General features: G+C 34.6%; 1 pseudogene; it reads left to right on the top strand.

The window, feature by feature from the left end:
• Positions 1-13,357: 13,357 nt before the first annotated feature.
• On the top strand, positions 13,358-15,607 carry LOC141708281 (sedoheptulose-1,7-bisphosphatase, chloroplastic-like; annotated as a pseudogene).
• The last annotated feature ends 9,114 nt before the right edge of the window (positions 15,608-24,721 follow it).

The following is a 24,721-nucleotide window of genomic DNA, read 5'->3' as shown; positions in this document are numbered from 1 at the left end:
ATGGTATCCTGATCTCATGTCAATCTTTGAAAAGCACTTTGCTCCCTTCAGCTGATCAAATAGGTCATCTATTCTTGGTAGAGGGTAGCGGTTCTTGATCGTTACCTTATTCAACTCTCGATAATCTATACATAGCCGCATACTTCCATCTTTCTTCTTTACAAACAGAACAGGTGCTCCCCATGGTGACGTACTTGGCTGAATCACTCCTTTATCCAACAATTCTTGTAGTTGGCTCGCCAACTCTTTCATTTCCGCCGGTGCCATCCTATATGGGGCCTTTGAAACTGGTTATGTGCCCGGAGCAAGGTTTATTTCGAACTCGATTTGTCGATCTGGTGGTAAGCCTGGTAGTTCGTCTGGAAACACATCTGGGAACTCGTTAACTACGAGGATATCTTCTATGCCGGGGTTGCTCTTTTCTGAATCCACTACATAAGCTAGGAACGACTCAAAACCTTTTCTAAGTAGCTTCTTAGCCTGAACGATTGTAAGAAACAGTTGCTCTTGCCTCTGTCCCTTAAATACTACCTTCTCTCCACTCTTCATCTTTAAATACACTTTCTTGGTCTTACAATCAATCTGGGCATTATTCTTCCCTAACCAATCCATTCCTAAAATTATATCGAACTCTCCCAACTTGAAGAGTATCAAGTCGGCTGAAAACTTATGCCCCGAAATATCAATCTCACACTTCGGACATAATTGATTCACAGGAATCATCTCCTGGTTTGCAATTACCACATTTACTACCTCGCTCATAATCATTTTATCACATTGTAGTTTATCAACAAAAGTTTCTGATATTAAAGATCTTGTTGCTCCCGAATCAATCAATACTTTAGCTTTGACATTATTGAGTAAAAGTGTACCTGCTATTACCTCAGAGTTATGAACAACATCCTTCATTTTCAGATCGAATGTCCTTGTTGTTGCCTGTGGAGTTGTTGTAGGTGGTGGAGGTAATGCCAATACCTCGGCTGGCACGCTTGCACTGGTACTTGCCACATTCATTAAAGCTTTGACTGGTCCGGTTGCCTTGCACTCCCTAGCTATGTGTCCAGTCTTCCCACACTTGTAACATGTAACTCCTGGCTTCGGCATCTTGCACTCATTTACCAAATGTCCCTTCTGGTTACACCTATAGCATATCATGCTCAGCTTATTACATACTCCGGGGTGCCTTCTTCCACAGTGCTTGCATTCCGGTCTCTGGAACCTGTTTTCTCCAACTTGCCCTTGGCTTGCCTGGTTGCTCCCCTTCGATTCTCGTCTTTTGCCCAAATTCCCTTTCTTTTGAAAATTTCCACCCTTATGAAATCCAATCCTCTTTACATTCCGATCTTGTGAATTCCCGGCTTCAGACTTCTCTCCATAAAATGGAACCTTTCTCTTCTTGTTATCCCTTTCCATTCTTGACTGCATCCCATTGTTCTCAATCAGAGCAGCTTTTTGTACTACTCCTGCATAAGTATCAAGCTCAAACATAGCCACTCTATCTCTAATCCAAGGCTCCAATCCTTGTTGAAATCTCTTCGCTTTTTCCTCCTCAGTATTGGTATACTTTGTCACAAACCTTGACAACTCAATGAACTTCTTCTCATACTCCAGTACAGACATATTCCCTTCCTTTAATTCAAGAAATTTAAGCTCCATCTGATTCTGCATGTACTTAGGGTAATACTTTTCCAGAAACAACTTCTTAAATCTCTCCCAAGAAACCCGTTGAGTTGCTTCCATAGCTTTTACTGATTCCTACCAATAGATGACTTCGCCCTTCAGGAAGTAAGTAGCATATGGCGTCTTCTGATCGTCTCCTAACTGTACCAACTCAAAAGCCCTTTCCATTTCCTTAATCCATGTGTTTAGCTATTATTGGATCAGTGGTATCATGAAATGCAGGTGGATTCACATTCTGAAATGCCTTGAAAGTGATAACTTGTTAAGGTGGTACTGGTGGTTTGGGTGGTTGGTGTGGTTCACGGTTATCTTGGTTTTCAATTCGTTGTTGAAGAGTTAGTTGTTGTTGAGCTATAGCATCGGTTTGCTGTTGCAAAGTTTCCAGTAATCGAAGAATATTTGGGTCTGTGGTAGATGTGGTTGTTGGGTTCTTCTTTTTGGGTGGCATGATCCTGAAATAAGAGTTATATCAAAACAGGTATGAATGATGAAATAATTCGAGGGTATTGCATGGCATTCTTATTTTCATATGAGGTCAAGTTCCAAATTAAACAGATATGGTAATGCATACAAAAGCGTAAAATAACAGTTAAAAGCAATTGGAACGATAGTGCATAATATTTGAAATTTAAAGGTCACAATACATAGGATTAGAACAAAGTCTGACTCTAGGAATAACATGCTTATTTAAAGGAAACAACTGGGAATTTCTATGAAGTCTGATAATACAACAACATGGAAGGTAGATAATGGAAAGAACTAAGGCTCCACTCCATCAAAACGGGGCTTGGTAGTCTTCTCCTCTCGAAGTGTCTTCATAATGCTCAGGAGCTCATCTGCCACCATCTGATGATATACTGGCTGGTGCGGTCTCGGTGTGATGGCATCTCCTCAAGCTTAGTGTTGACGTACTGAACCAAGGTCTCAAGTCTCGCAGTCATCTGCTCCTTAGGCTTCCCTTCATAGTTTCGGTTGTCCGGGTACACGTTCTTCAGTCGGTCTATCAGTTGGTCGTACTTTCCCTGAAGCATGTCAAACTCGCACCTCAACTCAGCATACACGGAGAAAGCAATAGTGTCGTCTGACCCAGAGGGTGCCGAAGAATGCGCCATTTGCTGAAAAACCAATAAGAGGAGTATTAATAATAAATTTACTTAACCTACTCTCTCGCATATTATCCATAACCTATAGATATATCCTATAACCTATTTGGGCTATCCAGGGACTCTAAACCGTAGCTCTGATACTAAAACCTGTCACACCCCCAACAAAATAAATATAACTATTACAATATTTAGAAGAAAGTAAACATAACCGAATCCAAGATCTTACAGTTTAGGGTTTGGAACAGCCCAACACTACCATCTATTACAACTGATTTTAATACCGAGTCCTCACACAAAACTATCTCTTATTCTACCTGAGCTCGGACATACGCATCAGTGTCACAGGTCTTACGTGCTGTCTGCTTGAATCTAACCATAATTGCTAGCTGTAATATCAGGGTAAAGCAAGGAGTGAGCCAAATGCTCAACAAGTGCTAAACAATACAATACAAAACATAAATCGAGATATATATTAAAGAATGACAATGTGAAGATATAATTGATAATAATCATAGATGAAATTTTTGGGTGATGGCATCATTTGCTTGTATCAAAACATTTTCAAAATCATATCTTAATCAAAATCATTTTATGACGCTACGGATTACAGCCAGTGATCAGCCGCGAAGTAATCCCGAACCTCGCTGAGTTCTAAAACATTAATGGGATCCCTAGGCAACTTTTAAGCCTACAATATAAGTGTGGAAAGGACTCACGTCTCAGTCCAGATCCACTATTCAAAGAAAACATTTATCCCCCCTTTGGGACTGAAAATCCACATTTTAATCATTTCAAAAACTGATGCCGATTTATAACAAAATCTCTTAAGTAGTAAACATTTTTATCAAGGGATTATAGATCAACTTGAAACACTGGAAATATGTCACAAAATCTCAAGGCCATGATCCACTAGACTTTACTCTATTAGGGTAACTGAAAGGTTTCCATATACAAGAACTTGGACAAGGAAATTTGGCAAGGCTATTGGATATTATGAAAGAGTAATGCCAAAATAGACTTAAAGCAATGGTTTTCGACAAGGTACAAGTGCTAGAACATCAAGAAGATAAACTTCATGAATACTAAGGGTGTTAAGGTATAAAGAAATGATCTTTAGCTCAAGGTATATCAGGATTGTCAAACTTTACGGTAAGAAAGAGGGTTATCAATCAATTATGGACAATTTTGATGAATATCTGGCTTTTAGGTATCAAGGTAAAGTTTCTATAGGGGTTCAAGCATCAGGGTGAGATATCAATACTTTAAGAATGATTAGCATATTAATCAAGAGGATCAATCAAGTATTATAATAACTCTTTATTTTATCATGGCATTCCAATTACTTTAATATACTAACGTGATAAGTCCTTTAATCTACTTGCAATACGTACTTGAGGGTTCATGGCATTTCTATATAATTCAAAAATAGACTTAAGAATCACTTGGTTCAAGTATAACCAAATGACTCAGGATAATCGCATCAATATATATAAACTAATTGTTACACAGTTGGAGTGAGTACAAAAGACAGGTTGAATCACTTGCCTTGAGAAAGGCTGGTCTGGTCTGACTGGTAGGAGCAACTGGAAGCTTCACTCGACTTTTTGGCAAGTTTACCCTCGTCTCGAGATCCTACATAAAATAATAATAATAATCCTCATTATAATATATTCTCACCAACTTAACCTATTTACAACACTAATGGCACTTAGGCCTATATGCACGCAATTTATATTCACCTTATAAATATAATTGTACACATAGCCACATATACTCACATATCATATTTTAATACCAAATAATATCACACACACCAAAATGCAACACTAGGCTTGGATGATCTCAATCCCCAACTTAAGTCACTTGGTCGCTAAGCTAGACAAAGTTTCCAAATTTTGGCTTCCTTACTCAATGTGCCTTTACTTAACTATCCAAAACCTATTGACCCTCACTTGGGCCTTTTACTCTAATGGTTTTATACTATCTTGCAACCATAGTGGTCAACCTATATCTCACTCCTAAGTGTTCTAAAACTATGTGATAAGTGAAAGTGCTCAATGGAGTAAATTTCAGAATGACATCTATGGTTTCTTGAGTGCATTAGACACTCTTAAACTACAAGTTTACCTCCAAATCTTTTACACTAGACTCTTCTGACCATAAGGCATCTCCCAAAATGGATGTGGCTCAAGGGCCTAGCTTGGGCCTCCTTGGGCCTAAGCTTAAAGTCCATGGTTCCCCTGTTTTTCTGGGCAGAAAACGCCCTGACTTGAATTAACTTGTGACACATGGTTCTAACTCAAATTCTATGAACTATGGTTGGAAAAACTCCTCTGACACTCCCTCTAACTAAGGCCCAACAGGGCCTAATGAGGGCCTACCCATGACATGGTCAAAACTTCCTATTTCTAAGTTGCAACAAAACTGTCCCCTGCTGGACAGATTTTGTGATTTCACTTGTGCACCTAACCAAACGACTTATAAACCTTCAACAAACACCTAAAACCTTTTATATACTCCGAATTCTAGCTTCTGGTGGCTTGGGCCTCAAAGTGCACAATAAATGCTCATTCAAAACTTCCCCATAAACTAGTGCATCAAATCTGGAAAAATACAAACACTAACTAATCCCTTTCCACCTTAACTCCCACTTAATATCCAAGTATCCAACTCTTTCCAAAGCAAACCTAGTGTATTAATGTCCTAAAATAGTGCCTCAACAGAAGGGGAGATCATCCATACCCAAGAATCAACAACATGCAACTAAAAATATAACATGCAACTCATGGAAAACACATAACAAGATTCCGGCTAGGCATAAAGTTTAAATGCTTGCAAATTCGGCTTGTACCTATTACTCATCCTTAATAATCATGAAATATATCTTCTTTTAACTATTAATAAGAAATTTATCATGGAAACAATCTATTTGAAGCACACATATTTCGAATTTATAGATTTTTAGACGTAACAACATGATTTCAAAAAGAGTAGCATGAAAAGCATGGTTGATCATCATTTTAATGTCTTAAAACTAGCATGCATGGCTAAACATAAATATATAATGAAATTTCAGTAGAATGCAAAGGATTTTAAAGCATGATATCTCCATAAAACACTTAGTTAGCACATATATAAAATATATCTTATTGAGAGCTCTTGAATTCACATGAATCAAGAGTTTCTCTTTGGAGATCACATAAGAACTACACATGCATCCATGGAACTTCAACTTCCAAGTCACAAAACTCTTGGAAAGTATATAAGATGAATGTAGGTAGAAGATTTACACTTGGGAAGATGAAGAATGAAATGAAAAATGGAAGGGGGTAGGGGGATGATGCTTCGCCGAGAGCAATGGTGGGAGGGGGAGGAGAGAAAAATTGTGGTGTGTTGGAGTGTGGAGTGAGTGGAATGACTTCTCCCACTTTGATTTTAGTTTTATGTTTTTTGGTTGAAAAAATAATGAGTGGAAGTGAGAATGTACAAAAATGTCCTCTAACTAAAGTTAGGCTATTTTGCATGCAAGGCTAATGTGGTAATTTGATAATCAACAAATGAGTTAGTGGGGTTGGAAAGGTCTTATTTGCCCTTTGAGAGAATAGAAGGGTGATTTGCATGCAAGGTCTTCTATGTAATTTGCTAATTATAACAAATAAAATTTGTAAAGATTTATTTTTATAAAATAAAATACAAGTTCAAAAATTATAAAATTTATACCATAAAATAACTTGGATTTTTAGAAATTTTATAAAATCACTTTCGAAATTTGTGAAAAAAATAACTTTTAAAAGAAAATTTCTCCATGGTTTAAAATATTCCTTTTAAATCAAAAATAAGGGAAATAAATAAATTCTTGCTTTGAAAAATCATATACTACATAAAGCAAACTTAAAATGCATAAATTTTTCATTCACACAAGGTACAACCATTAAGTATATTTACTTTCGGCTTTAATATCACATAAAATCCACAGATAATATTTTATAAAATGCCGGTCGTAACAAGAAAGGAGTTAACCCTCACAGTAATAGATGAGAGTGGTGAGGATCAAACAGAAGCTGAGTCACCATTGGTCAAGAGAACAAAGAAGGGTAAGAAATCTGAGTTGACCACTCAAACCACCTCTGTATCCTCCCAAAAGGATGCAGCTGTAAAAATGGGGACAAAACAAACTCTATATACATCCTCTCAACAGGGTGTGTCTATTGAAAAGAGCATTCTCCCCAATGCACCCTGTACAGAGTCTGCATAACCAACATTTGATCAAATCCAGGTGTATGATAGAAGAAATAAGGATGGCACACAAAGTGAGAGCACATCTATTGAAGCTCCCTTATTTATTCAGGGGGAGCTACCAACACTCACTTTTGAACAACAACTCTTACTCTCAAAAATTTCTTCTTCACATACATCACTTGAATCCATTCCTCAAGTGCAAGCTCAATCAAGTGACTTGGTTCAAGAAACCTTGCTCACCACCCAGAAACCACATTTAGTTGGTGAGAGGCTACATGATGGGGTAGACCTTGATGACACCAACACAAACATAGCGGATCCATCAGGTTTTACTGAAGACCCTATGAATGTCACAAATGCACCTTTATGTGCAAATCAGCCTTCACAGGTTGTTAGGTTTTAGGGTAGTACTCCTGAGGGGACCTATCTAAATTCTCTCCAATTTAATTGGAGGTTCCTGTTCAAGGAAAAACTCCCTCAAAACCCTAGCAGAAATTGTATTAGCAGTTAATGCTAGGAGTATAATTGCCAATGATCCTGCCATGGAGGAGGCAAGTATAGCACATTCAGGTGACAGTGTGGTGCAAGACACACAAGGGTTTGAGAGTAGTGCACATGACAGTAACCCAGTCAAATCCCCTCCAATTAAATTGGAGGTTCCTACAACTAGTGTGGAATAACAACTTGTCATAACCACAGTACCTACTGTGAGTCAAACTGTGACATCTGTCACAGGTGGTTCTGATTCCTCATAATAACCATAAACCTCACAACCTCAATAACCACATATTGTCTCCAACTGGCTCCAAGAAGCTGCACCTCAATCAAATCTTGAAGAGTTCATGGTGGATCAGCTTGTAGGACTTGCCCAAATTTCTCAACAGTTGCTGGCATCTGATATGTCTAACCAGTACTATCAATCCATTATGCTCTCCTATTAAACAGATGTCCAAGAACAAGACAAAATTATTAATGAAGCTGAACAGGATGGCAACTGTGATGCTTGGCTGAACAAGGACTACATTATGGAGATGGAAGGTGTTTTAGCTAAGTTCAGGTAAGATTATTTGACCATTTTGGGCAGCAATGCAAAAGCACTGACTCCCCGTGAAGTTTATGATGCCATTAATGAATTTTCCAAGGCTCAACTCAAAGCTTTCTATCTCTTTGGAAAAGTACTAGAACTCAAGATGATTGGTCATGAAGACAAAATTAGGAAACTGGTGAAAGAAAAGATGAATGAGATATACCATCACAAGTCAAGATCACTTCTAAATTTAAACATTATTCTGGTCTATGGAAAGGATGAATCTGACTACTATTGAAAAGGAGGTCAAAAATCTCAAACAATCCTTCATTGCTCTTCATCAATTGGTCCAACAGCAAATCACTAATTCAAATGATGCCAAGATTCAGTTGGACCAGCTTTACAAATCAAGATATGAGCCTTCTGCATTGCTTATGGATGGCATCAAACAAGCTGTGGAAGCAACTTTTGGCTCCTCAACTTCTACAAGTTCACAGCAGCCTATCTCAACCTCTACAAATCTATAAATTCAATCTCTTCAGCAACAAATCTCAGACTTGGAGTCCTTCAATGCTTCCCTCAATGCTCAAGTTTAAGCCTTAAGTTTTCTATTCAAGAGTCAACAATCTAATATTCAGACCCTGGTGGACTCTCACAAGCATCTCCAAATACAGAATTCTGTTGCTTTGGGAGCCATCATGGGGAAGTTCAATATACCATTGCCCTCTCTACCTGAACAAATAAGGCGCGAATTACCAACTCCCCTACTCATGCCTGTCACCAAGACTATGGGGGAGATTGAGGATAGGATTCAACAATCCAGGGATGCTAAAGCTAAATCTAAAGAGCCTATTCAGGTTGGTAAAAGCTCAAGTGCTCAAATTGATGTTGGAAAAGAAAGACTTCAAATGGCTGCAGAAGGACCCAATCAAGGCCAGGAATTCAGTGAACTTCTTGCAGTTTGAAGAATGTCTCTTCATAACAATTATATGACCTACAAGAAATTTTTGACCAAGAACATTAACTTTATAAGGGTAGTGGTTGTGAAAATTGATGACTTCTTGGAGAAAAGGATTATTGTGAACATTAATGATGGTGCTGTGGAGAGGTGTCTTTATGTGACTTACAAATCTTCAAACTTTAAGAGCATCTGAACTGGATGTAATGATTGACAGGGTGAATCCAGTTATTCCAGAAGACACTCAACTTCTACATGAGCTCAAAAGGGCACATATAGCAGCTTTTCCTGAAGCCTATCTATATCCAAACAAAGGAGTAGTCTATGTATGTCCTACAACCAATCAAGCCAGACATCTCCTTCTTCCTAAACACTGTGTCAGATCCAATATGAGGTTGATCATGACTTTTCAGTCTGATCTAAAGTGCAAAAAGAACAAGAAGCAGGAGGATGTTGAGATGATAAAGATCTTAGACAGATATCTTGTAAATGCTGACACCATGTTGCCAAACACTCAATACAATCTAAGAAATGACAATGATGATGATGAGCAGAAGGATGACAAATAAAAACCTTCTGGCTCAAATCCAAGTCAATCTTCTAAAACAACTGGAAGCAAGGACAAGAGTCAAGAAGAGAAAGAGGAGGATGAGAAGAATGATGATGATAAGAAAAGGAGAGGAGAAAGGAGAAGCAAACAAAGGCATGATGGCTCAGAACCACAACAAACCCTAAAAATCCAAACAACTCTAGCTCAACCCTCAAAGCCAACAAACTCAATCACCAAACGACCTCTAAGCTCTAAGCCAAAATTCCTATACAAGCAAACTGCTATCACCTTTCTAAAAATTCCAATCACCATAAGCCAAATATCTCTCAAGAAAATCACAAACCTACCTTCTGTAAAGCCATCACTCAAAATCAACTACAAGTCTGTGGGGGAAAAGCTAAGAAAACCAAGCCTGCTGAAAAGTGGAAGACACTGAAAGGGCCATCTGGAATTGTTTCAAGCAAAATGATTTTCCACCCTTAAACTGGTGCATCTCAGTTAAAGATTATTTTCAACAACTAGCTGAGGAAATAGTTAAAGTCTTGGTTGTAACTCTAAAGGAAGTAAGAATCTAATAAGAAGATGGGTCTTTCACATTTGTTGGTTGCAGTTTAATGGACTCTCTTTCTCCCACGGAAATTAAAAGAGTGATAATTTTATTGAAGGATAAGGATACTGCTACAAGAGCATGGAGATCTGTTTTAGCTAAGTGGCTGATAGTGAGGGAGGAAAGAAAAGCAAGGAATAAGGCTGAATATGAGGAGAAGATAAGGAAGTATGATGAGGATATTAAGATGTTCATAAGAAGATCAGAAGAACTCAAGGCCAAAGGAATGAGTAGAATCTCTAAAGATGGAAAATTTCTAAACATCAAAGCTGGAAAATTCACAAAATTTAGGATTGATTTGCTAAATGGTTATATAAAGCAAGACAGAATCAAACTTGTAGAAGCTCTAGAAGGGACACCTGTAATAGAAGAACTTGAAATTCTTTTTTACTTAAGGGACCTTATTAGAGAAGAAGCAGAAGCAAAAATAGTCTTTACCTGATGCTTGTAACTATGTAAACTCTGTAAATCTCCTAATATATAAAAGTTGTAATTGTGTCAATTTTTATGTATTAATTTTATTTTCCATTATAACTTGGGGTTAGTCATGTTAACAGGCATGAATTTGTGTTATGCAATCTTCTCACAAATTTGGGGAGATTGTTGTGCAAGACATGCCTGTACAATAACAAGACTAAATCATATTGACAACCCTAAGTAAGTTGTATTGTAAACTTAGTTTGCATTTTGTATTGTAAAATTAAAGTCTGTAAAAATGTCAAAGAGCAGACTGGAGTCTTTTTCTTTAAACAGTATCAAGCCTAAGAAATCTATCTGGAAGAAGATCAAGAAGTTCATGCCTCAGAAGAATTGTGAAGAAGCTTGGAGTTGAATAAATCTGTTTTGAGAAAAATGTTCCAAGTCAAGATATCTACCAGTCACAGGTTAAGTGTTATAAAGAAGTCATTCGGGAACTCCAGAATGACTTATAGAGAAGTCAGGAAAGCTACTAGAGAACTCAAGAGTTATCGACAAGTCAAATATCACTAGAGAACTCTAAGTTATCGACAAATAATTTTTTCACTAGAGAGCACAGAGTTATCGACAAGTCAAAAAATCACTAGAGAACTCTGAGTTATCGACAAGTCATTTTATCACTAGAGAACTCAGAGTTATCGACAAGTCAAAATCACTAGAGAACTCTGAGTTACCGACAAGTCAAAAATCACTAGAGAACTCTGAGTTATCGACAAGTAAATTAGTCACCATAGAACTCAGAGATATCTATAAGCCAAAGTGAAGACATGTAGTAAAGAGATCTCGACAAGATAAATTCTCTTATAGAGAACTCAGAGACCTCTACAAGTCAAAGCAACTATAGAGTAATGAGAGATCTCGATAAGCTAATATACTTATCGAGATGTCAAGTTCTCTGTACATCAAACTGGAGATCTCGAGGTAAAACTCAAAGTACAAAGTGCAGACTAGTTCTATATCCAAGATTAATAATCAACAAATAATCCACTTAGTTGGATTGACAAGTCTACAAAAAGCAGCTTGAAGAGTGCAAGATCAAGGGTAAAGATTAACTGACAAAGGAAGATCAAAGTTAACATAGTATGCAAAGATATGCTAAGCCAGAAATAGAAGATATATTTTTCCTAAAATGGAATGATTAGTGACAGTTTACTAAAGTGAATAGCATCTGTGATTATACACTATGTAAACTAGTAGTTAACTATCATAAAAAGTTAACACTAGTCCTTTATTATAAGTAACAATTTAGATAAGAAAAATCTTGTATTCTCTAAAGGAAGAAGCTAAGCTCTTTATCAACAAAGTGCCTAGAAATTTTGTAGCAAAAATTCTTAATTTTAATATAAAATTAAGTGAGTTTTGAAAGATTTGTGTTCACTGCTATTGCTTGTTTAATCACAGTTTTAACACATCTCACTGCAAGATTTAATTTACTTTTTTCATAACCATAAACACTTCAAGAAAAGCATAAAAACACAAAAACACAAAAACACATTCACCCCCCCCCCCCTCTGTGTGTAATTCATTACCTAGCATAAACCCAGGAAATCAATTTTCAAATAATATACCTCTTTCAATCATTTTGATGTAGTTAATCAATAAAACTCTTCACGGGCTTCAGTTTGATTACAAATATGACACATTTTGCTTCCCAAATCAAGTCAAAATCAAACTTTGATTTCAAGGACGGGTTATGAACCCTAACCATAATTTTTTGAGAGAAATTCTGGAATATTCTAAATTTTTCTGATTTTTTATATAAATTATTAATAAATTGAATATATATATAATTTTACTAAAATACTCCTAAAATTATTTATGGTGTAATTATATCATTTTGTAAAAGTAATTAGCCCAAAATTAATAATTAACGGGGAAAATATTATTTTCGCAATTATGCCAAAATTTTCTAAAAAATATGAACTTTCCAAAAATTTAAAAATCTTAAATATTTTTAACGACTCTCGATTTTGTAAAAATTAAAATATGAACTTTGTGGGCTTTGACATCCCGATCGGGGCCTGGTCCGGTAACTTTTCATACAACGAAATATCTCCTAAATTAATAATATATCCTGAAAACAATATAACGGGTGAAAACTCACACAAAATAACTCAAAATATGCCACACGTAATACAAAATTTTAAAATCAATTCATGTAGCGTATAACTTTATATAATCATGTTTTACCACATAACGAAATATCCAAAAATACCCTGACCCTACCGATAGCACATATAACACGTAATATTTATAAGCAAAAATATTTTAAACTGAGATGAACACATTATATTTCATTTAATTTAATTATATTATAGTCACAAAATTCCCGGATCTTACATTAGTCAAGCCATTACTTAGTCAAACTCGCATGTATATGTTTTAGATATCAATGAAGCAGTTTTATACATGGACCTCTTTGAGGATGCTGTTGAATTACTACTCAACCGTGACCTTGGTGATATGGGGATGCTCATTTATTACGTAAATGATGGAACACTTAACACCGTGGCTAAAAATGAGAATCAAGTGTTGGTACGCTCCAATGTGGTGAATAAAGTTGCTGAACACCAGGCACCGGTGAATATCAATGTGTCTCTAAATGTGATCAATGAAAATCAAGTAAATGTTTTTTCCAATGAAACAACTCAAGTTGCCGATAATAACATCAACAACCTTGATATTCGAGCAAAATGCAAAAGGTAAAGATAAGATGTATGAAGGTTATAGCTTCGAAAATGATAGGGCTCCAAGTCAGGAGGCGATACATATTTTGGGGGATGGTGTTTTGGGCAACATTTTTAAAGTCTTTAAGGCTAACTCAGTAGACCTCAAGAAGGAAGTTTTTGCTGATATTTATCCTAAGGATATGGTTGATGCTGCTCTGTGTGGAAATCTGCAGAAATATTTGAGCAACGTGAAGCCTATAAAAAAGCAAGTGAATAATGTTCATACTGAAGAAGTGCTCGATCCAGAAATTGAAGCCCAGGAGGTTCAGATAGAAGAACTTATGGATATGGAAGATGTGCTCCTTCAAATGGTAATGTTTGATAAAATGCCGAGGGACCAGAATGATTCAGCTTGATATCTTCAGTATCTAGTTTCTCAGTCCTAGTGGTGTTATATTATTTTTTATCTTAAATCTTGTCCTTTATTTTAGATCCTCCGGTAGGTCCAATATTACAGTTTCTTGCTTTTGTATAAAGGATGATGCTTTGGGTTTACATACCCATCTCAAGCTTAAAACTTTGTATTTCCCTTTTGATTATTTAATATAATCCTGGATTAGTAAGAAAATATATGTTTGGAGTATAGTTCTAATTAGTCAGCTGACTCGAATAATTTATAAAGAAAATTAACAAACTCAAATAATTTATAAAAAAAATCAACAATACTTTATCAATTGTTCTTAGATCATTTATATAAGACGAATAATTTTTTTTAAAATAAAAATATTATTTTTGAATTTCCTAATTATTATTGCATTTCATATGTATAGATAGAAGTACGAAATTTAAATTTACTAAAATTATAATAGTCATCATCTGCGTTATAACGTAATGGATATTCTTTATAGTAATAAGAGGTTGAGGGAAAGATATAGGAGACATATGAGCGTTGAGTATTTTAATTTTTGTAATGGATCATTACTAGAGAAATTATCGACTTCTACATTCGATATATAAAACAGGAAGGATAGGAACCAGTTGAGATTAGCTAAATCTGCAGGCCTACCTTACTTGGTTAAGTTTAATTGATAAATGGTTTAATGAACATTTAAGTTATGAGGTTTACGCAAATGTACCATGTAGCCCCAAGGTACAAAAGTGTTCCTTTCACCCACGAAGTACAAAAATGAACCTTTTTACCCCTGTACTTATGGGCCACAAAAAGGTATGAATCGGAGGGGGTATATCAGTCATTAACCATTCGATATTCAAAAAAGTTTGCACCGATATAACCATAAACCCTCATTATGTGAAATCGTTCATTTTCTCCCCTGAAGTATAAAAAACCCATTTTTTTCCTTAAACCATGTTGGACTATAAATTTCACTGTATGTACCATCTTTAGTATGTGTCCATGAGATAAACTAACAGGGGTAACAAGAATAGATGAATTTGTTGTAGTCATGGGAATCTATGGACCTCGAGCTACATATGTTATTGCTCTTAAAAAATATCCCGGAACCAATGGATTCCTTCTCTTTGATGAAGGTGTGATCAAACACCAATAATATATTATGTAGAACTACCCGATTATTAAAAACCGTACATAAAATAATGTTTATTTTATATTTCAGGAAAATGGCAACATGTCAAGGACACAACAAGATTTCAGAAGGGAAGATGTTTTTACCTAGGAATCTGAGAGCCGCATTCGACAACCCTGATTACAAAAATGTAATTTCTTTGGACTTTATCAACAATTTATATTTTAGTTTCTTCTGTAAATATACTCAGAATCACATCTGTTAGTTCTCTTTTTGCCAAAACAGCTAATCCGCTATTATGTCAAAGAGAAATACACAGTGAGATACACTGGTAGAGTGGTGTCTGATGTTAACCAAGTCTTTCCAATATTCCCTTTGATGGTTAAGTTAATTAACTTTTGCACCATCAGATTATCTTAATTAATACTATTCTGCAGAAAAACAACTAACATCTTGTTTCCTCTAATAGTTGCATATTATTGTGAAATAGAAGGGAGTGTTCACAAATGGTATCTCTCCAACTAATAAATCTACGTTAAGACTTCCATTTGAGGTGGCTTCTTTGAGGATCTTGGTTGAGCTAGATGGGGGATACATTAGCGAACTAGCGATGGCACATGGTTTGTGCTAGATAAAGTGATAGTTAATCTTGATGACATTACTTCCTTGAATGAGATTATACATTTTGACGAAACATTTTACGGATCCTTCGGGATGAAGACCGGGATACTAGTAGGTTCTTCTGCTTAAACAATTTTACTCCAATAAAAAAGCTATCCTTCTAGTAGAATAGCACTACTGTGTATCCTACACAATTTTGTAGATTGCTTACATCGGGGCTACCAGATTAGTAGGGTACATTAATATTATATCTTCAAATCTCAGATCTTAAGTTTCCTCTAAGCAATAAAAAAAATTACAAGTAAAAATTTAAAAATTTATTCAAAAATTTTAATTATTTCAAATATTAGAAATACTGGTTATTACACTTACTTCCAACAAAGATTTCATCATGACTGATATTAGACAAGTTGTGCTTATTGTACAAGCCTGGATGACGTAACTGTAACTATTTTGTTGGCATCAGACTCATCATAACCTATTATTTATTATTCAATGTAAATTGGGGTGTCGAATACTGTTTACTTAAATAACTATTATCTCCATTTTGCCTTTTTCCTTTGTTCTCTCTTTTCTTTGAAGCTTTTTTCTGTTTCTTTAATCCTCCCCTTTCTTTTTATTACTTCTTCTTCATTCTTTTGCATCATTTCTTCTTGAAGAAGTTTTATCTACTACAATAAAAAAATATGACTAGCAGATTCTGAATTCATAGTTGGAAAGGGCTCAATAACCAGGGACTTCAAAGATGGGACACTGTTGTCCCCGCCTTTCTTTGTTTGTGAGTCTCTGCTAGAAACGATCCTTCTTGGAGCATTTTCTTCATTGTTTACTTGTTTAATCTGCAAGATTTTTTTTAATATATTGGTTAAAACGAAATGAATATGACATCTAACGGTTGGGGAAAAGATTTGATATTTTCCACAATAGAGGTATTAGCTAATCTTTCTACATCTGTTTCGGTTGATCTGAATCTTAATCAAAATTAAGAATCTTGAATTAATCTTAAGACATGATTCTGTTTGATTTTTCTTTATCACTAGTACAGATAATTAAAGTTGTGGTTTATATTTTGTTAAAGATGAGAAAAGAATACAAAAATTAAATCAAATAAAATCCAAACTTTACCAAATTCAAGTGATATAAATATTATCCCAAATTAATATATAAATAAAAAACCAGATTTGGACATGGTCCGCTATTAACTATAATTTACTAAGAATAAGAATAAGACTAAATTGATACTTTTTAAGTAAAAAAAACCGAACTCTGAAAACTTGGATTTTCTCTATATCCAATTGGATGAGATTAAAACTAATATCTATCGGTTAAGATGGAAGGGCCGCCATTATATGCTTTTTTATATTTTTACATTTTGCATGTGCAAATACTTACCGATCTGGCTTGATAAACAACGTAATGCTAAAATTTTTTTTGTCATAACTGAAAAATACAGGAAAACTTGATTAGTAAAAAAAACAAATAAGATCAATAAGGCAAAACAGGATTCTTAAAAATGAATAGATAAAAAAACAAACAACACGACACAAATGTGGGGTTTTACTTTTTTCCGGTGGTGGTGTAATTGAGAACGTAGTTGATGAGAGAATTGTATATTAAGGAGAATGCAATATTTTACGATATATACTAATCTTTATTTTGGTTTATATAGAGAATGGTTTACAGTGTGAAGTAAAGAATGAAAGATTAAATTTTGAATGATCTAGAAACTACGAGTATATGGTGGATAAAAGATCAATTTTCGCAGGATCTAGAACATACTAGTATATGTTGGACATGGGCGCATATTGGGCTAAGCTAGGGTTGGCTCCAGCCCAAGTCAATTTTAATCATTTTTATCAGTCATTATAATAGTCGAGTCATTACTTAATCCAATTCGAGAAAAAAAAGCATTGTCATGTAAAATGATTGAGTATCAAAGTGATCACTCAAGTGAATACCATATATTACTTTAGTCACCAGTCTCAAAGGGGTACCATTTGAATCACTAAAGTCACAATAAATATTAAACAAATACATCTAAATATGTACTCAGAAAATAAAATTATTTTTATGGTGTTCTTTTCTCCAATGGTACTAGAACCAAATAAAAAATTATGAATTCTAGTATTTTAGATAATAATATATTTATATTTTTAAAATTTTATCTACTATTTATTTTTGAATTTAGAGCTATTTTAATTTATTTTATTAAATAAAATAATTAGTGCACAGACTTCATAAAATCTAGATATATTATCTTAAATACTAGAATTCATAATTTTTTATTTAATTGCGGTAGCATTCAATAAAATTATATGTAATTCAATAATATATTGTTTTTACTTTCCTAACACATATGTATATATAAATTTTTGTTATATATTATGATTTCAGTGATTTAAATGAAAACAATACAAATCGGTGACTAACTGATACATGGCATTCACTTGAATGAACGCTTTGATATTTAACCCCTATAAAAATACACCTTAGTCTAGTCCAATTATAAAAGATATTCTTAGAGTATAGTTCTAATTAATCAGCCGATTCAAATAGTTTATAATGAAAAATCAACAACACTTTATCGATTGTTCATCGATCATTTATGTGAGACAAACATTTTTTAAATTAAAATATTGTGTTTGAATTTTTTAATTATTGTTGAATTTTATTTGAATAAATGGGAATATAAAATTTTAAAGTTAATAAAATTAGATTCGTCGTTTTTTGCATTATAGCCTAATGGATATTTTTTATACTAACAAGAAGTTGAGGGTATGATATAGGAGAGAGAGGCATGAGCGACGAGTATTTTAATTTCTTTAATAGATCATTACTAGAAAATTATTGACTTTTGCATTCGATAAATATCATTACTAGAAAATTATCGACTTTTACATTCCGTAAATATAAAACAGCAAGCATAGGAACCAATTGAGATTGCCTAAGTCTACAGACCAAGCTTACTTAGTTAAGTTATATTGATAAATGGTTTAATAACTTTCAGGAGAAATAAACTGAATCGTCCCTCAACTATTGTTGTTTTATTGTTTGGGTCCCTGAACTAAAGATTTCGTATTTCAGGTGATTTAACTTTCAAATTTATCCCGATTAAGTCACTCTATTAAAAAAATTCTAACGACCGTCAGAATCTTGCTCTGAAAAATCCGGTCACCGGAAAATTTTAATTGAGACAAATCCGGTAAAGCCTAAAACGCTTCGAAAAAAGTAAATAAAATAACATTAGGTCCATAATTAACAGATATGTACATATGCATCAACGAAATTAAAATATGGGCTCGATTTAAGGTTTTCTGGTCAAAACTCAAACATTTCGGCAAAAATTATAGTTCGGCTACCAAAAATTTGAAATTACACCAATCATAAAATCCGAGATTAGAAATAGGTAGAGATTTATTTGGACTTCGAGCGGACCTTCGATTCTCGTAACAGTTCAAGAACTCTGGAAAAGGCATGTGCCACGTCAGCAAAATGTAACATTTGTTACTGATTCAGTAACGGAAAGCCTTGAACCAGAAAAATTAAAAGTTAAAGGATCTGAAATACGGAATCTTTAGTTTAAGACTCAAATAGTAAAACAGCAATGATTGAAGGACAATTCAATTTATTTTTCTTAACTTTTAAACCCCGAGATTCGCACAAATATATCTTTGTAGCCCTGAGATACAAAAATGTTCCTTTTTTACTGAAATATAAAAAATAAACCTTTTTACCCTGAACTAAGATGGACCATGGATTGTATTAATCGGCGGAGGTATATAAGTCATTAACCACCCGATATTCAAATAAACCCCTGATGTTCAAAATCGTTCATTTTCACCCCTAAATTATGAAAAACACATTATTCTGCCCTTAAACCGAGATGGAATATAAATTTCACTATACGCATCATCTTTGGTATGTGGCCATGAGATAAATTAATAGGGGTAACAGGAAGAGATGAAGTTGCTGGTCATGGGAATCTATGGACCTCAAGCTACATATGTTATTGCTTTTAAAGATTGTTGTGGAACTTCTCCTTAACAAAGGTGTAACGTCTGGGAAATATTATTATTTTTATCAATGAATAATTATTATGTGATTTTTATGTAAATTTTTGGTAAATTATTTCATGATGGATAATAATATTTGGATATTTATTTCTGATAAAATTTAGATATTTTAAGTTCTAATTATCCAGAATTAAATCTAGATAATTTTGGTATTTTTTGGTAATTTTTAGATTATTGTACGATTTTATAAGAATTTATAGAATTAATAATGATTATTTTTACATAATTATAAATTACTTTTTAGAATCAGAAATTGGCTCATTTCAACCATTTTTGCGTTTTTATAACCCGAAAATCCTCCGAAAACTCCTTCCTAACCTAATCTGATAATTCTGAACACTTTTCGTGTTTTGACTTTTTCGATCCGGGGTACGGTTTGATCCGTACGAGTCCCGACATAAAAATTTCGATACGGTAATCATTTTATAAATCGACAAAAATCCATATTCTCAAAAGGCGAGACATTATTACCTTATTTTTGTATAAAATATTTTATAGGAAGCTCTGTTTTGATAATTATCCAAATCAGGTTTTAAAATTGTATCGTTATATAGTTACTTAGCGGCTAAGTAATCTATTTTCGGATCCGATATGTAAATATAATTATCGAATTATTAAATAAATAAAATATGTGATGGTTCTGTCAGCTATGTGTTGCTATATTATTAATTGTTTGTGAGTTGTTGGATGCGGAGATTAATTTTGTAATTAATTATCGATCTATATGAACTTAATTCATTTTTAAAGTGATTTTATTGAATATTTATTCTTATAAATGTTAAAATTGTTTCTAAAATTATTTTTGTTGTTCTATAATTTTATTTTTTATTTTTAGGGGTTTATCATATTTAGAAATCAATATTTTATTATTTATTGAATTTTAAATGATTTTATGACTTCATTAAATTGTAAAATCAGTATTTAATTCCAGAATGCTTCAAAAATCATGAAAATTTTATTTTATTCTTGTTAAATTATTCTCAGAATTTTTAAAACTGTTTCGGTAAATTTTATAATAATTTCGATCATTAATCGAATTTTTATTTATATAACTTTTATTCGTTATATCGATAAATTACGATGTAAGGATAGGTAAATGTAGTCGGTTTATTCCCCTGTTTTTAATTTTAGTCGGTTAACTCCTCTTCTCTCATCTTGGCAGTCTTTCATCTCTCTGTTGTCAATCTCTCTCTCCAATCTCTCTTCCATCTCTCTCTACGCTCATTTCTCCCTCTCTTGATTTCTCTCTCAATCTCTCGTTTCTCTTCTCTCCCCCATATCTCTCCCTCTTACCCCGTTTTTCCCTTTTCTGTCTTTGCGACGCCGCCGCCTGGTCCTGTTGTTTCCGGCCGTCTTATTTTCGGTGGGTGTTGCTTCGTTCTGTTGATTGGTATATAAATACATGTACATATGTGCGTATTTCAGTTTGTGTTGTGGTATCATGCTTGCCGCCGCCCTCACCGTTATCCGGTGCGTTTGGTGGCACGTGGGTGCACGTTGCTTGGGGTGTGCGTGCGTAATCGTGTGTGCGTGTGTCTCTGTGCGCGTGTGGCAGTAATTGTGGTTGTATGGGTATCTGGTGTTGTATTTTCTGGCTTAGCCCTGTTCTGGTTCCGGTTGCGCATAGGCGCGTGTGTTGGTGTCAATTGTTTAATTTGATTATGCCCTGAAATAAATTTTAATGATTTAAATTCGGTTTCTGCAGGCATTTAATTGATGGATTTTCGTGAAATAAAATAAATTCGTGCGGAAAATTCTTAATAATTAATCGGCGGGATTCGTGTTGGACGCCCGTTATAAACGGGAACCCACGAATTTTACCGCCGTCGGCGATGAGCCTCAGCGAGCCAACGGTGGACAATGATGATTAATTCTGAGTCCCACGTTCATAAATGAAATAAAATTAGTTGTAAAATAAATTTCAGAACGAAAATGAATAATAATAATTAATAAAGTAAATTAGTATTGGTGGAAGAGATTGATGAAGTGGATTGTGAATTGTATTGTATTGCGTTTGTTGTTGTGATTGACGTCGAATTGCTCGACGGGTAGGCCGATAAACAAAGGAAACGCTGCCCGATTTTCGGGAAATTGATTTCGAAAATACGGGAGTGTAACCCGCACTTATCAGAGACGTCGAATAACCATATATAATTATATTATATGAACTTAAATGCGTTTGAGACAAAATAATTTATAAATAATCGATTGCCCTGCTTTTCAAAACGACGAGTATACGTATTTTACGAAAATAAATACCGAACCAAGTTTCAAAGATGTGGGCCATAATTTCTATGTGTATTTCAATAATACATATAAATATGAGTTCGGTTATGAAATCGTATGGGTAGAATAGGATAGCGATTTGATGATAAGCTTAAGTGATTATCTAAATTAGGGTATTTCAACCCTGTAAGTCCTAGACGGAAAACCCGAGTATCGACATCGGACTAAGAATGATATAGTGGTTAGTCATTGAGCTCAGCGAAGTTCCAATCGAAGGACTTGAGTGTTGAGATCGTAGCCAGAATAGGATAGTGGTCTGACGATAAAGACAAACGTTCAAGGCAATCCAAAAGTCAACCGATAATAGTGGTTAAAGCTTATCGAGGCAAGTATTCCTGATTTTTCTTTTAAAATACTGCAATTATTTCTTCATTCATATTCTAAGTTCAGAATAGTAAATGTTTTATATTTTGCTGCAATTACACTTGTTATGCATGTTCCTTTCATTATCGTTCTCGTGTTATCGATTTCTCTCTTGAGTAAATACCCATTCTTTCGGGTTATTTGTGAACCCTGAATTGGGATATTTTGAATTCAAAATGATTTGACATCAAAATACTCCACAGGCTGGATGGTTATTGTGAGGACCAGTGATGAGCTGGCTCTCATGGGCCGGGGATGGACCGGACCCTTGGGCAATAGAGCCTAGGTACCTGAATGGATCTATACGGTTGGGTATAGATCTATACTGTATCCTGACTGATCAGCAGGATATAAGTGTGAACTAGTGTCCAGCCTAATTTGTTGTTGATCGCTATTAACGGTATTCTCTCTCGAAAGTTTTATAATTCCCAAAACCCAGACAAAACCCTGATTCAGGAGATGAATCTGGGAATCGCTTGTCATTTTTGGATTTATAATTAAAGGCTGGAACAACCAATGTTTATTCGCTCAACTTTCTCAATTAAATAGAATCGTTTAAAAATTGTTTAAAGCTTATGTCCGGAAATTTTCCTTTGGTATTAATGCTTGAAACTCAAATTATATACTTGCTGGGCATTTTTGGCTCACTCTTGCTTTGCACATTCTTATTTCTTCCGGAAACATGTAAGGATACAAGTAAATAGCTTTGATAGACGACAGAAGTTAGAGAAATTTCCATTGCGAGAGGTTGAAGATGTTAGAAAAAATGACAAGAACATTAGTTAAAGGTATTTACACTTGTATTGTAGTTGTTGTGAATCGTAGAAGGTTAGATTCTTGTTTCACATCATAACCTGTAAATGATCCGGATTCAAGGGGTTAATTGAATATTCTTTTATTTTATGTAAAGATTGTTTCGTGACACCAAATCTTGACCCCGAATTTGGGTTGTTACAAGTTGGCATCAGAGCTACAGGTTATTGGTCACTGAAGTAAGAATAGGTGAGGGTAAGATAGGAGTGGTAGGTCATGCAAGATAGGAAGGACCCTAGGCATACTCATGTTAAGTTGAGTTGAGTGTGAATTAGGGTTAGCGGGTCCGATATGGAACTGGTAAACCAGGATTGTTGAGAAAGTGTAAGACGAATACCACAACGTTATAGGTATATTGTGGCGCCCTCCAAACCTGGGTCAGAAGTTTGGGTTCCACACACACACACCTTACTAATAACCTGCTTGTAATAATGATAAAGATAATAATAATATACAGTGACCCTACTTACCAACTACCACAGACCGCAACAGGTTAAAGTATGCACACAAGCCAAACACACCTACTTATATTACAAATGTTCAAATCCTAACTATTCCAAACTCAGAACTGAGTATTAAACATTATTACAAACTTTTACAAACTCAAATTATCCCAAAAGAAGCCTACTAGCTTAGCTCGATCAACCTGAACCCCTAGCTCTCGCGCTGGACTGGGGATCCTCGGTACCAACCGGTTCCTTTTTAACTGGAAAGAACATAAACAACATCGCACAAATGAGCTAACTAGCTCAGCAAGTCACAATGACAAAACTGAGAATAATGATCATCAGGTAAATATGGTTATGATATCAAGTGAACAATGGATTATGATTTAGAATTGGATATTATATTTTCATTTTAAAAACCAAGGCTAGGCTGCTGATCAGTCATGCACTAACCCCGAACAAAGCATACAACACTGCTCTAACTACTGGATCCAAGGCACACATTGGCCTAACTTGACCATTATATGGTCTGACCATGAATCTGGTCCACAATTTTTATAAAAACAATCCAATTCTACCATAATAATAGAATAAACAGTAATAAACAATAAACAGAATCATTAACAACATTGGACGTTCAATAACGAAAATCGTTTCAATCTGTGTAAAGATCAATATAGCGTTTCCAAAGCTTGACTGTTAGGTAATGAAAGAATTGGATAACAAAGGAATCAACATTTCAGGGTTCCAAGAATTTGGTCTTTCAAAGCGTAAGATACAATGGTTTGAATGTGTAAGCAATTTGGTTCAGTGTTTAATATTTAGTTTGTATGTATTTGTGGAGTAGTATCATATACTTGAGGTTCGTATTTGGGTATACAATAATCAATGGTCTAGAAAGAATCAGGTTTACGGCTCAAGATCAATAACTGGAATCAAGGTTTAGGGTTCAGTGCTTCAAAGCACTTGTAATGTAAAACAACAATATCAATCAATACAATATCTCGAGAAAGTTCAGAACACTTGCCTGGTACCAGCTTATTACACTGCACTTGCTCTCAATCACCACTGTCTTATTCCTGGACTATTTGTTTCCCTTTCCAACACCTTGCCTCTTCTGCTCACATATCATAAGCATCTATCAATATTTAACTCATATGATTATATTCGACACATACTTCTATCTACCCTTCGTTTCACCCAAATCCGATTAACGGATTGAAAGTTACGAAATAAACAAGTAAATATCGAATATACAGACC

The sequence above is a fragment of the Apium graveolens genome, chromosome 1 (genome assembly GCF_009905375.1).
Source record: "Apium graveolens cultivar Ventura chromosome 1, ASM990537v1, whole genome shotgun sequence".
In the NCBI taxonomy this organism is placed as follows: Eukaryota; Viridiplantae; Streptophyta; class Magnoliopsida; order Apiales; family Apiaceae; genus Apium; species Apium graveolens.
The sequence above is the reverse complement of the archived record's forward strand: the minus strand, read 5'-3'. Positions and strand labels throughout refer to the sequence as shown.